At 38.9% G+C, this 13708-nt stretch overlaps 1 pseudogene; it reads left to right on the top strand.

Moving 5' to 3' along the window:
• The first annotated feature begins 13308 nt into the window (after positions 1–13308).
• Positions 13309–13656, top strand: LOC145774722 (histone H2A-like; annotated as a pseudogene).
• The last annotated feature ends 52 nt before the right edge of the window (positions 13657–13708 follow it).

Below are 13708 nucleotides of genomic sequence, written 5' to 3'. Positions count from 1 at the left end.
TGTAACATACCTATCGACAAAACACAGCATAAGTAATTACCATTGCGCTATAAAGCAAGGGTAGATCCTGCAAGTAGGCTTAGTAAGGGGTGGGCTATTTTAACCAAATATAATCATGTGTATTGTGTAGGTCTACATTAATCCTACGTTGCTAATACACAGGGATATTTAAAGGTTTCTTTAAAAAAAAATGAAAACTATTAATACTACAAAAAGTGCTCAATGCCAAGCAAAAAGGCAAAGCAGAGCGAATTAAATCAAATGTAGTTATTACTATCTGAAGCCTTTACAAATTGTTTCACCTAACGGATCATCAGAAGGTCTGCAAAAAACATGTAAACAGTAAAGAATCGATAATTCTGAAGAGATATTAAATATTACAACTGTAATTTAATCTGCCAAAAAAAATCTCTAAACCTGTACTTCCTGAGGAGATATTAAATATTACAACTGTAATTTAATCTGCAAAAAAAACCTCTAAACCTGAATTCCTGAAAAGATATTAAATATCTTTTCAGGAATTCAGGTTTAGAGGTTTTTTTTGCAGATTAAATTACAGTTGTAATATTTAATATCTCCTCAGGAAGTACAGGTTTAGAGATTTTTTTTGGCAGATTAAATTACAGTTGTAATATTTAATATCTCTTCAGAATTATCGATTCTTTACTGTTTACATGTTTTTTGCAGACCTTCTGATGATCCGTTAGGTGAAACAATTTGTAAAGGCTTCAGATAGTAATAACTACATTTGATTTAAAGGTTTCTTTAGATATCCCTGTGTACACTGTAAATAAAGTTACTATGCGTATCGTATCCAGGCTTACGTCCGCTAGTTGAACATTTACAATAGATTAAGAAGATTGAAAGGCAAGGAACCAATCTGCGTGTCCACCTTTAGGAATGTCTTGAAGTGTCCTGTCAAATACACATCCACACCACATGCTCTTGAGCGGTGTCGAAACGACGCTCTATCGAGTGCCGTAATAGAGCTTATGAGGTGCAATGTACACATTGTACAATTATTTACAAAACGATAAGTGAGAGGTGTAGCGGCTGCAGCCCTATTTAATCATAATTTTAAACGCTTATTTTCTATGTATAGTAGGCTATATATTCTGTGATTTATGCAGCGTATTGGAGGAAAATGTAAATAAGTTATACTAAAACGAACTCGAAGTCCATGAAAGACAATGGATTAACTAACAAAAGAATCAAGTACAAAATCGTAAATTCCACTGCGGTTTCTATGCCAGTTTTTAATCATTTTATCACTAGTTGATGGTCGGATGTTTCAAAAATAACTTTGCTTCTCAATTTCTATGTTGTCGTCAGTATAACTGTTTAAGCTACAGCATGTAATTGACTCTATAATGCCAGTTCACGCTGCTGTTTCTATGAAAAAAATGCTAATGTAAACGCTGTAATACGATTAACGTTTTTGAGTACATATACCCACATTGTGTAGTTGTACAAATGTTGTTTTCGTACATGATATGGAAAGTAAAAGTTGGGCCCCCTCTAGAATACTTATTGCCCCCCTGGTGCTCCAAGCTAGTTAAGGGCCTGACCACAACTCTTATGCCTATTTTGACGATTGCGCGGTAGGCCTACGATTGTCTTCAGGAGTGTGTACACCAGTTCGGTCCACCGATCAGACTTCCAAAATAAAGACTCTAAATCCAAATTTTTCAACAAAACTTGTGGATACATTGACTACAGTCTACAAGAACTGTTTCACAACAACCAGCTTGTGTTTAAGCTACTTTCTCTGAGACAAAACTGCTTTAGCTAAGCACTTTTTGTAAGCACTAACATTCAAATAGTTTGTAACTGCGGCTAGCCTAACATAACAGGCTAGCGGCTAGCCTAATTAGGTTCTTCGCTGTGCAAACGTTTAACGGTAGCTAGGTTAGCACTTAGGCCTTGCCTACAGGTCGTTAACGTATCACCACCTAACTGTCTTTGCAATGTTCTCTTGTTTTAATACTCCATGAGTAGCCTATGTGCTTCAATGCTATCTTCTGTGCTTTTCAAAAGTTTCATTTATGAAAAATCACATCAAGCCTATATATTTGTGTAGGCTGCCTCAGTTAAAAGAATGCCCTTGCAGCATTTGACACACACGTTCTGTATCTTCACTACAGTACCGGCATGTCAATGCTGGGGTCAAGCTATGATCTGCAGTGCAATTTCTACACGAAACGTTTCGTTTGTGAAGTTATTTCTTATTGGTATTGCGTAGTTTGGCAAATAACTTCACTGGGATATCAGCCAGTGTAACGTACATGCAGTCTACCGTGTAGTAACGCTTCAGCGAGCATTTTAGCTGCATGGCATGAAACAACAAAGTTTATCTTTCATGTGGCTCAAAACTTCAAATAGAAAGTAGGCTACAGTCTATGGCAGTGCTACTCAAACTTTTTTATGCCGTGTACCGGCTGAGCACTTTCCATCACTTGGCGTCCCGGTCAATTTGCGAAAAAAAGACAAGAGTAAAGTCATTACTACTTTTGTAACAAATATACAAAAAAAAACAAGTAAAAAAACGCTTTTATTAATGATCTTTCAAATTTTGATGTGAAGCGTGCGCTTGCTTATTTGCAACCAGCTTATTCAATTGCGGTTCAATGGAAGACATTGCTGCTCAAAGAGGAGCATGCATATCCAACGCGTTTCTGTGTTTTCCCTTTAAACAGCTCATGGTAGAAAAGCCGGCTTCACATAGATATTATGTAGAAGGGAATGGAAGCAGTGTTTTAATAGCCTTGGTACACAGTAGGGTGGAGTGACAGGCGCGGATCTAGGATTTTTTTTTTGGGGGGGGCCAGAAAATTTGAAAATGAATTAAAAAGTAATAAAGATAAAACAGATATGAACAATCAGTGGCGTAGCCAGGAATTTGGGGGGTTTTGACGGCCGGCGGGCGAAGCCCGACGGCGTGTTTGCCAAAGGCGACACCCAGCGGCGGGGGTCTGGGGGGCCTCCCCCAGAAAATTTTGAAAAATTACTTTGAATTTGGTGCATTCTGAGAGCATTTTCAACAAAAATATGGGTATAAATATTCCTGTAAAATGGTGCTGTCCGGTGGCATAGCAAAAGGATAAGATCATGTTTTCTTCGGCATTTTTTCGGTAATAAAGCTAAGTCTCTATGTTTTCTTGTTGCTAATTCCTGGCTGAGATGTTTGGTATTGGCAAAACTTGCTCTTTCAATGCAGTTTCGCTTAAACTTAGGCAAACTTTGTTTTAGAGACATAGAGACTGAAAGCATCATTTTCAATATCGTGACGTCACACGGGGTTGTAAGTCTGCTGCGGGACTAATATCAGCTGTTTAGAAGCATATCAAACCATTCAACAATTTCTCACAAAATTTCGGGGGGGGCCCGGGCCCCTTGGGCCCCCCCCATAAATCCGCGCCTGTGGAGTGAAAATAACTTTTTCGCGAAATTCAAAAACATAGCCCCCTAAAAAGTTGCTTTTGTTCATGAAAAACACATTTGTGAAAAAATAAAATAAAAAAAATAATGTCTTGATGAATCTCAATCCACAAATCAAAGATGGCCGCCAACTTTGCTTGAAAATACAGTAAATTCACCATAACTTTGCCAATACTTGCCCAATTTTCATCATATTTCAACAAGCTTTCCTCGTTCATGTCATAAAACACTAGAAATACATATGATGACAGCGTGAGCAAATTATGACGTCACCAAATCCAATATGGCCGCCAAATTCAGTTTTTCACATTTCCTATCCATGTTCCACACTTCTTTTTCGATTTGCTCCAACGTTTGACAGTTATATGGTTATGCTGTCTTCTGTCGTGGGTACGATTGTTTTTCTTAATCAGTGTTTTTTTTAAGGTGTTTTTAGGGTCCGAAACGGTCCCCCAAATTTCTCCAGCGGTTTCCCAAAATTGTGACTTGCAACTACAGTAGAAAAGTAATGGTTGTTTCTCGCTATGTCTTAAGCAAATATGGTTATTTTTTGGTATTTAAATGAAACACTTGCGGTCTCTTAAAACTACTTAGCGGTCGCCCAAACCAAACCTTAAAAAAACCTGCTCTTGATAATAGTAAATACAGATGGAAGCTTTATTTAGTATAGTATTCATCTAAAGATTAAAAATACCTTCAATAATTGCAACAGAGTAGGATAGGACGTTTAGCCGTTAAGCCCGTAGAATTAACGTTTCCAGTTCACGCCACGTGGAGGCAGTCCTACATGTGAACCTTTTAGGGGACAAACCGGGGATGGAATACGTTTGTCGCCCAAGGGCATTCTGGGAAGTCCAAGGGATATGAATTTCACCCCAGAATCACCTGTTCAATGTAACCTTCATTGAAATTCTAAACTTTGAAATCAGCCTTGCTGTCAAACTTTGGCATTTTTCGCCTGCTCTCTATTCGAGCCCTGATGAAATTATCTCTGTTATCTTTGATTGGTTTTGGTTTTGAATCTTTATCCTCGGACTGACAAAGCCTTGATAGGTTATTCCTGGTACTTGTTCGCATACTTGTAGAGGCACTTGACGCAGGGCCGGTTACCGAGATTGGCAGAGTGAAGTTTTCCGATTGTTGAAGTCTTGTTGCCGAGAAATTATTCCATTCACTAGATGCCGCTGAATGGAGAGCAGTCCTGAAATGCGTTGCTCAAACGCACACCCCGAGAGTCGAACCAGCGCCGTGTGATCTTGAGCCGGGCGCGTAACCACTGATCTCCACAAACGGAGCCTGAAGCCTCTGTCACAAGCTTAACATGGCGTTCCACATCCTGGTTATGACAGGGGAAACTTTCAACTGTGAGAGGACTCATCGTGAATGGATTTGTTTTGATCATATTAATCAAATCTTCATTGCTAAGGTTCTTGGTGTGGGGAGGTTCAGTGATATCTTCGGTCTGCCAGTCATTTATTTCTATATAATTCCTAGCGTGAAGGTTCAAGGTTGGCACTCTAAAAACTCGCACTGTACTGGTGCTCTTGCGTTAACTGGACTTCAGTATTCGCCTGACAGCTAGTTCTCTGATACTGATGTTGTCGTCTGCCAACATTGCGAGCAGAACGTTTTCAGGGTGCGCAAAAAAGGCATTTCTCTGGATAGCATTCATAACAACTTCCTTAAGCTCATCCTCAAGATATATGGCCTTGTCTACCATGTTGTAAACATGTTTTGCTCCATCTGTACACAAAGATGCCTTTTTAATGGAGAACCACATCGGTGCATACACTTTCAAAATAAAGGTGACATGCATGCAAATGAGATACCTTTCAGGTATCTTTTTCAGAAGATAGATGGTCCAACTACTGGCCCCCATGGATTTGCAGGACCAGTCGGCATAGCCGTTCATATCTGTGAGGCTGTGACCGTCAACCACTGGTAAATTTTGACAAAATACCTTGTGATTTAGAGCACATACTGCAACCCAAAGACTTAAGCACCGATCAGACGTATCTGTTTGAAATCTGTCTGGCTATTAGCAAAGGTTGTTGCTCTTTGGAGCTTTCACTCAAATGCCCTGGTACAATTATTAATCAAGCAAGATGGCTGACTTTAGCAAATCGCATATTGCGGTTGTATATTTCAACAGAAGCACCGTCCATAGAATTGAAGACTGTTGTCACCTTTATTTTGAAAGTGTATGCACCGATGTGGTTCTCTATTAAAAAGGCATCTTTGTGTACAGATGGAGCAAAACATGTCTACAACATGGTAGACAAGGCCAGATATCTTGAGGATGAGCTTAAGGAAGTTGTTATGAATGCTATCCAGAGAAATGCCTTTTTTGCGCACCCTGAAAACGTTCTGCTCGCAATGTTGGCAGACGACAACATCAGTATCAGAGAACTAGCTGTCAGGCGAATACTGAAGTCCAGAGAACGCAAGAGCAGCAGTGCAGTGCGAGTTTTTGAGTGCCAACCTTGAACCTTCACGCTAGGAATTATATAGAAATAAATGACTGGCAGACCGAAGATATTACTGAACCTCCCCACACCAAGAACCTTGGCAATAAAAATTTGATTAATATGATCAAAACAAATCCATTCACGATGAGTTCTCTCACAGTTGAAAGTTTCCCATGTCATAACCAGGCTGTGGAACGCCATGTTAAGCTTGTGACAGAGGCTTCAGGCTCCGTTTGTGGAGAAGATAACATAGATAGTTTCATCAGGGCTCGAATAGAGAGCAGGCGAAAAATGCCAAAGTTTGACAGCAAGGCTGATTTCAAAGTTTAGAATTTCAATGAAGGTTACATTGAACAGGTGATTCTGGGGTGAAATTCATATCCCTTGGACTTCCCAGAATGCCCTTGGGCGACAAACGTATTCCATCCCCGCTTTGTCCCCTAAAAGGTTCACATGTAGGACTGCCTCCACGTGGCGTGAACTGGAAACGTTAATTCTACGGGCTTAACGGCTAAACGTCCTACCCTACTCTGTTGCAATTATTGAAGGTATTTTTAATTTCTAGATGAATACTATACTAAATAAAGCTTCCATCTGTATTTACTATTATCAAGAGAAACAATCGTACCCACGACAGAAGACAGCATAACCATATAACTGTCAAACGTTGGAGCAAATCGAAAAAGAAGTGTGGAACATGGATAGGAAATGTGAAAAACTGAATTTGGCGGCCATATTGGATTTGGTGACGTCATAATTTGCTCACGCTGTCATCATATGTATTTCTAGTGTTTTATGACATGAACGAGGAAAGCTTGTTGAAATATGATGAAAATTGGGCAAGTATTGGCAAAGTTATGGTGAATTTACTGTATTTTCAAGCAAAGTTGGCGGCCATCTTTGATTTGTGGATTGAGATTCACCAAGACATTATTTTTTTTATTTTTTTTTTTTCACAAATGTGTTTTTCATGAACAAAAGCAACTTTCTAGGAGGCTATGTTTTTGAATTTCGCGAAAAAGTTATTTTCACTCCACCCTAGTACACAGTCTCGAATATTCTGCTTTTATTTTGACCCAGAAGCTTGCAAGGGAGTTTGATTCAAAAGATTTTCGCAAACCTTCATCAGCAGATAGATCCAATAATTAATTTATCTTTTAAATCGACACTTATATTTAACTCTTCTACGTTTACAGTTGGTGCAAATGGGTTTCGAATCTATTCATTTCCTCTTCGTGGATCTTTTTGTTCCGGAAAATAATGTTGAATATGTTCCACCAAATTTGACAAATATTCTGTGGCAGTATCTTAAACACATTTTACGTCCAAATTGTCTCCAGCATCGTCAATAACAGTAGCTAACTTAGGAAACATGTCGTCACAATTATTCAAGACTCGAATCTTCCATGCTTTCAGCTTTCGTTGCATGCTGTCAATTTTATCTGCTGTTGCAAAAAATGAAGCATTTTTTCCTTGCATTGAATTAATGGATAACTATTACAAAATAACATTTCTTTGTGACCTAATTCGAAGTCGTCGTAGTAGCGGGCCACCAAACAGTCTATAGCTGGAAAAGCAGATTGAACATTATCGTTGCCTAAAAATTATTATATAGACGTTCTGATCAACAGAAAACAAATTACTCAATTTACAATTTCTCCTACCTGACCGCGTACCAGCAGCCAAGTGCTCGCGTACCGGCACCGGTACGCGTACCGGCGTTTGAGTAGCACTGGTCTATGGCATGCATTAGATTAGCCTATACACAGTGGCGCCGGCAGGAGGGCATCTGCCCCCCCCCAATGTTTTGAGCATTATCTTTTCAATTTTTTTTGTCTTATTACATATTATTGTTTTATTTTCTTAATATTTGAATCCCAATCTGAAGTCAACTCAAGTTACAACCCAGAGGTTCCCAACCTTTTTACGATCTCGCACCACTTGGACGCTCTGTACTGCCAAGTGTAAGCTACCACTTGTTGCAGAACAACTGGGCCTAATTTGATCGAATCATATTTTATTCAGAATAATAATATTGGCGTAGGCTACAGGCTACTAAAGTAACACTAAAGCACCACAACTAAATTTAATGAGAATTTTGTTTTTGTTTAGGCTACTGACCACCAATTGGTCGATGTGCGGTGTAAATTTGCTAACAGCATATCGAAAGTCATTTCCGGGCGCACTTAGTCGGTTTCGATTTTTTGACTTGATGTTCATCATGACTGAAAATCCCTGCTCACATTCCCGCGTGGAAGGGAAGTCAGTAGCTGTGGAATAGCATGCTTTGCGTTGAATATGAAGAGGCCATTATGGGCCAGAAGTTTATTGGTTAACATTTCTTGTAACTGTTATTGAACATTTTATTCCGATCTATGTTTAGCTTATTAACTAGCATTATTCAACGCTATTTGTAGCTTAAGCTGTAAAACAGTAGCTGATATCTATCAAGAGCAATCATTTGAGTTGATTGACGCCCACTGTCCCACAGCGTTGTTACTGCTTTTCAAAGCAACTGTGCTTCTTGTTGACAATTGACACGACCTGTTTTTGAAGATCGTAATGATACGACGCAACAGGGAATACGTAACAATAAGAATTGGCTTCCGGAATTTTGTTTTATAAACAAAACCAGATAAATATTTGTGAATCCAGGTTTTTGTAAAAAAAAACGGAAACTATCCGCGTACCACCTGAAAAACCTTCGCGTACCACTAGTGGTAGGCTACGCGTATACCACAGGTTGGGAACCCCTGTACTAGACCTACTATACAGCATTGGGTCGTTCAAAGTTTTCATAAGGATATGATGTAGATTTCAACAAAACCTATTAAAGTAATAAGTAGCCTACCACTAGGATAATGCAAGCGGTTGTAATTCTTTAGCTTAGTTCAATTTGTTTACTGCATAACGCATGAGGGTCACTTGCTTCTACAGTGCTTTTTGTTGCAGAAGTTTAATTACAGTACTGTAAGTTACAAAATCTGCAAAAGTTTTTGGTATTTTGTGTTCTTTATTTAGAACAGTGAATCAGTAAATCCTAATATTTACCTTACCAATTAAAATTCTACAAAGGACTTAAAAGGTTACAAATTTGATCCTGCCTTCCCTTTGCCAAAATGTCGTGAAGTATATTAATTATGTGATTAGTAAAGGACGAATTAAAACTGTCAAGGCCAACTATCCTAAAGTTAAAGGTAAACAATTTCGCGCACAATGGTTTGATGACTATCCCTGGCTGGAGTATTCAGAAATTAAGGATGCCGCATTATGCTTTCCCGGTCGAGTTTTCAACAGCTTAGTAAGTAGGCTAATAGTCCTGTTAATATCAGTTAAAGTTTATTCTATTCAACTGTAATAATGCTCCTCCGATTTTAAATGATTTTTTGTTCTTAATATTTCTTCTGCCTATCCACGAAGATTTCATGCGCAATATAAAATGACGATAAAGTTTAAAATCCTATATCTATATAATCCTATCCAATCCTATAGATGTTTGCTGGTACACCACTTCATTTTGTTTGAATTTTTCGTATTGTTGATGTTTCCTGGTTAGGCTTATGATGGTACAATTCCATACCATACTCTTTCGTGCCATTTTTCATTTATTTTGCCTTTGGTTGTTAATCTTTTCCATCAATTCTTTGACGTAGCAGGAGTGAAACGTTTTTCATTCTTTTGCACCTTTATCATTTGATTTTTTGTGCTGTTTTCTTTCAGCGTACCGGTAACTGAAGATAATCTAGCTGCTAGCTGATCGAAACTGATTTTTAACTGTTTATGATTGAACTGACTCGTGTGAAAATAAATTCGTTTGTATTACAAGACATGTAACCGAGTCGTTCATATCAAGCATTGTTGTGGGTTGTAACCAGATAATTCATTTTCTCGATAAAGTTTAAAACACAAAATAAGCGAACAATTGTGTTACCGGTACGTATTAAGATGAAAAAAATAAACAATACAACTAAAGTCAACATGTTCCTACGTTGATTAATTATTAGACGTTAAAATACGTTTTACTTGTATTAAAATTATTTTTTTATTGTTTATTTCTAATGATATTGCGTTGCTTATTGCCTTTAAATTGTAAGACCTGCGTACGCGAGCAAGACTGTACATTTTTACATCGATTCAACGCCCTAAAACGTTGAATCAATGTAAAAAGCAGCAGATTTAACTGGCTGGGCTTTGTGTTTTAATTGATTATTATTACTATAAGTGAAGCTTGTCTTTACGTCAAATACACGTAGAAACATGTTGACTTTAACTATATTGTTCCGTTATACTGCTTTGTCGGCTGCATACCCGAGTGGTAAGAGCCCTGGAACGGCAATCGAAACGACGCCGGTTCGACACCGCTCAAGAGCATGCGGCTGTGTCCCTGGCAGGACATTTAAAGGCACGCCTGAAAGTGGACACGAAGATTGGCTTCTTTGCCTTGCTGTCCACTTAATCTAAATCTTAAACTACCGGGCGTAATGGCCTGAATACGACAAACAAAAAATACTGCATTTTTGGCATCTTAATAAGAATTATAAAAATTGTTTGCTAATTTTGTGTTTTAAACTTATCATTTGATATTGTGCATTCTCCTGATGGAATCTTCGTGGATAGGAAGAAGAAATATCAAGAACAAAAAATCATTTAACATCGGCGGAGCATTATTGCAGTTGAATTATGCCCGGTGGCCGTCAAACTATATTTGTTCTATCTTTTATTAGCCTCAATGCTCGCACTGTCATAGGCTACGCATGTGAGCGCCTCTGCGTTTGATATATTTACACTATGTTTTGACATCTGTATTTTCTAAGCATGGAAAAGCGTTTTCACAGCGTTTCAGAGCAGTATTTGATAATTTCTCTATCAATTAACATACTTATCAAAGTCATGAGGCATATTTAATCAAAAGACTGTAGGAAAATCAGAAAGTGCATTTTTACAAAATTGTTTTTCAATCTGAAAAAAAACTACGCAGAATTTCGCTAGCCATGGCTTCTGATCAGCAGGGGCTCCAAGAGGGGGGGAAGTCGAGCAACTTTCCCCCCTAGCATAACAATGATTGTAAAGGAAAAACGAGTAGTTTTTCATTTTTTCACATTTGAGGGGGGCCCATTTTTGACACTAAAATGATAATGTACCACTTGAAAAATAAACAAAATTTTGAATGAAATAGGCAGTTTCAAGTATTTTTCGATCATGGTAAATGCTAGGCTACTTTAGATGTTTCTCATAAAGAACAAATCATTCTTGTATTAAGGTAGGCTATGTTAAACTGCTTAAAGACGTAAAATTTGATGCTGTCAAGTCCACTGATTTCTGCATCATTAAAGGGTTTCTATTGTTGTTCCTTGAAAACTGGTGATGCTGCGTTTGGCTAAGCGTGTAGCTTAGACCTACTATTTTTGCTTGACCAACTGAACCTTGACTTCAAAAACTGCGTTGGCGAGGCATATTGATTCAACATGTCTGGAAAGATTAAAAATGCTCAAGCAAGATTCAATTTAAGAGAAGTACACCCTTTTTGCCTATTATCTGCTTATGGATGCCATTGCTTAAATCTGGTTGGAGTTCATAGTGTTGTCCAGATGTCATATCATTTTGGAGTAATTGATCGACTGTAGGCTTTAAGCTTGTGTCATTTTCATTTGTAACCCGGCCAGATAAGAAATTCTAAAGAAAGCTGCCTCATCCAAGCAGCCTACTTGTGCAGTTTTAAATCTATGCTTTTTGCATTTTGTGGATTGCAGTTCTAAACAATAGGCTATTCATTCGATTAACCTATTCATACTTGACGCTGTTACCCGCAACTTTGCATTGCAAAAGGTCCGGAATGGAATGAATGCTTTGTTGAGCTATTTTTATTACCTGTAGGCTATTGTGTGGTTATAATTTTTTCTCCAGTTAACTTATAGGCTACTAAAATTACCAGCTACAATAAGTTCGATTCGCATCATGATTGGAATAAATAGGCTACTGGTACGCAGACTTGTCAAAAAGAGACGTCATCATCGACCCACCAACGACTCCTCCAAGATTCCGCTCAACAAACAGACAAAAGTGGATAACAGGATCATCAGCAAACACGTCTGCACTGCCCAAACACTACATGCAACAATATAGACCAGGGGTCACCAACTGGCGGCCCGCCACGCTGTTATGTGCGGCCCGCGGAAGGTATCAGCGCACAAGTTTAACCAAAAATACTTTTCTTGAGAGTTCAACAGCATGAAGGTAAAAAATACTTTGCGGGATGCGCATTTTCGCTTTGCATACGGTTCCACCGACCGACCAATCAAATTGTAGTTCTAGGTAGGGGTCGTTTAAAGTTATTCCAATGCGATGTCCAGCCACACTGTCTCAGTGGTTGATTAAAACGTCTGTTTTCGAATTTCGAAAATCTCTGTGAGCATAGGGTTGCTTATTTTAAGTTTGTAAACGTCCTGTAAACACTAGTGTGCGTTTCACCATTATTGGGTTTCACGAGCAGTGTTCCTTTATGCAAGTTTTTGTTGGCAAAATAGGTCGGTGTGCCAACTCAATTTATAATAAATTGGAAAAATATTATATATAAATTTAAAGACTTTTTCTGGTATTATAAAAATATTTACTGCAAAATGTTAATCAACAATTCTTGCCATGCTGATAAGCACCGCAAGTGACAGTTGTCTAATAATCAAAGAAAGACGGTTTATAGACTCTCACTAAAAGGATGAAAAACCAACTCATTGATTTTTTAGAGGGAACGTTGTTCATGAGTTACGATAGAAACGTTTTTTCGGTGATTTCCACAAGCGTTTGCTTCATGATGCCTGGTTTCTTTCTTTCTGTTATTGGGGCCTATTTTTTTGCTGATATGTTTGCAGCCAGGTCACTATTGTTGCCTGTATTGCGATGTGTCAAACATTTCCATGTTTACTGAAACTGTTAATTACAAGATAGTGGTTAATTACTGATAGTGGTTAAACTGTTAATTACTAATAGGCTGCAAAACAAGCCCCCGTCAGTTGCCATCATCTTTTAATGTCTTCCCACCCCAGTCTCAACGCTGACGACTTCAACCAACAGCACACCGAGTTGCTGACTGGGCAGCAACCAATCATCTTAACCCCCTCTTGCCCAGCAACTGAAAGAAGCCAGTCAGTTTCCACTCCGGTCGCTGGGAAACAGGGACAAATCCTGATTTTGCTTCAGCGAGTGTCAACAGCTAGCCTACTTTCCGGACAAAAGTGTGCTCAAAAAATTCTCGTGGTCCCACCATTTCTCACATCACATAACCTAGTGACACCTGTCCTGTGCACACCATTGAAGCAGTGCAATTCAAAAAAAATTCGACTATTATTATCAAAAAAAAAAAAATTCTGTTTTGTTTTCAACTTTGTTAACTTCAATTAATTGAAACATGTCAGGACGTGGCAAAGGCGGCGGAAAATCCAAGGCGAAGCCAAAGAGCAGGTCTTCAATTTCCAGTCGGTCGTGTGCACAGGCTCTTGCGCACTGGACATTACTCGGAGCGCGTAGGTGCACCAGCGTGCCTTGCGGCCGTGCTCGAGCGCCGAGGTGTTGGAGTTGGCCGGTAACGCCGCCCGCGACAACAAAGACGAGAATCATTCCCCGTCACCTTCAGTTCGCCATCCGCAACGACGAGGAACTGAACAAGCTTCTGGGCGGAGTCACCATTGCACAAGGTGATGTTTTGCCCAACATCCAAGCCGTGCTCCTTCCCAAGAAGACTTCGAAGAAAGCTTAAGTCGGCGATTTTTGCCTTTCGCACAAATCTCCAAAACGAGACATTTATTATC

The sequence above is a fragment of the Aplidium turbinatum genome, chromosome 7, assembly GCF_918807975.1.
Source record: "Aplidium turbinatum chromosome 7, kaAplTurb1.1, whole genome shotgun sequence".
NCBI lineage: Eukaryota > Metazoa > Chordata > Ascidiacea > Aplousobranchia > Polyclinidae > Aplidium > Aplidium turbinatum.
The sequence above is the reverse complement of the archived record's forward strand: the minus strand, read 5'-3'. Positions and strand labels throughout refer to the sequence as shown.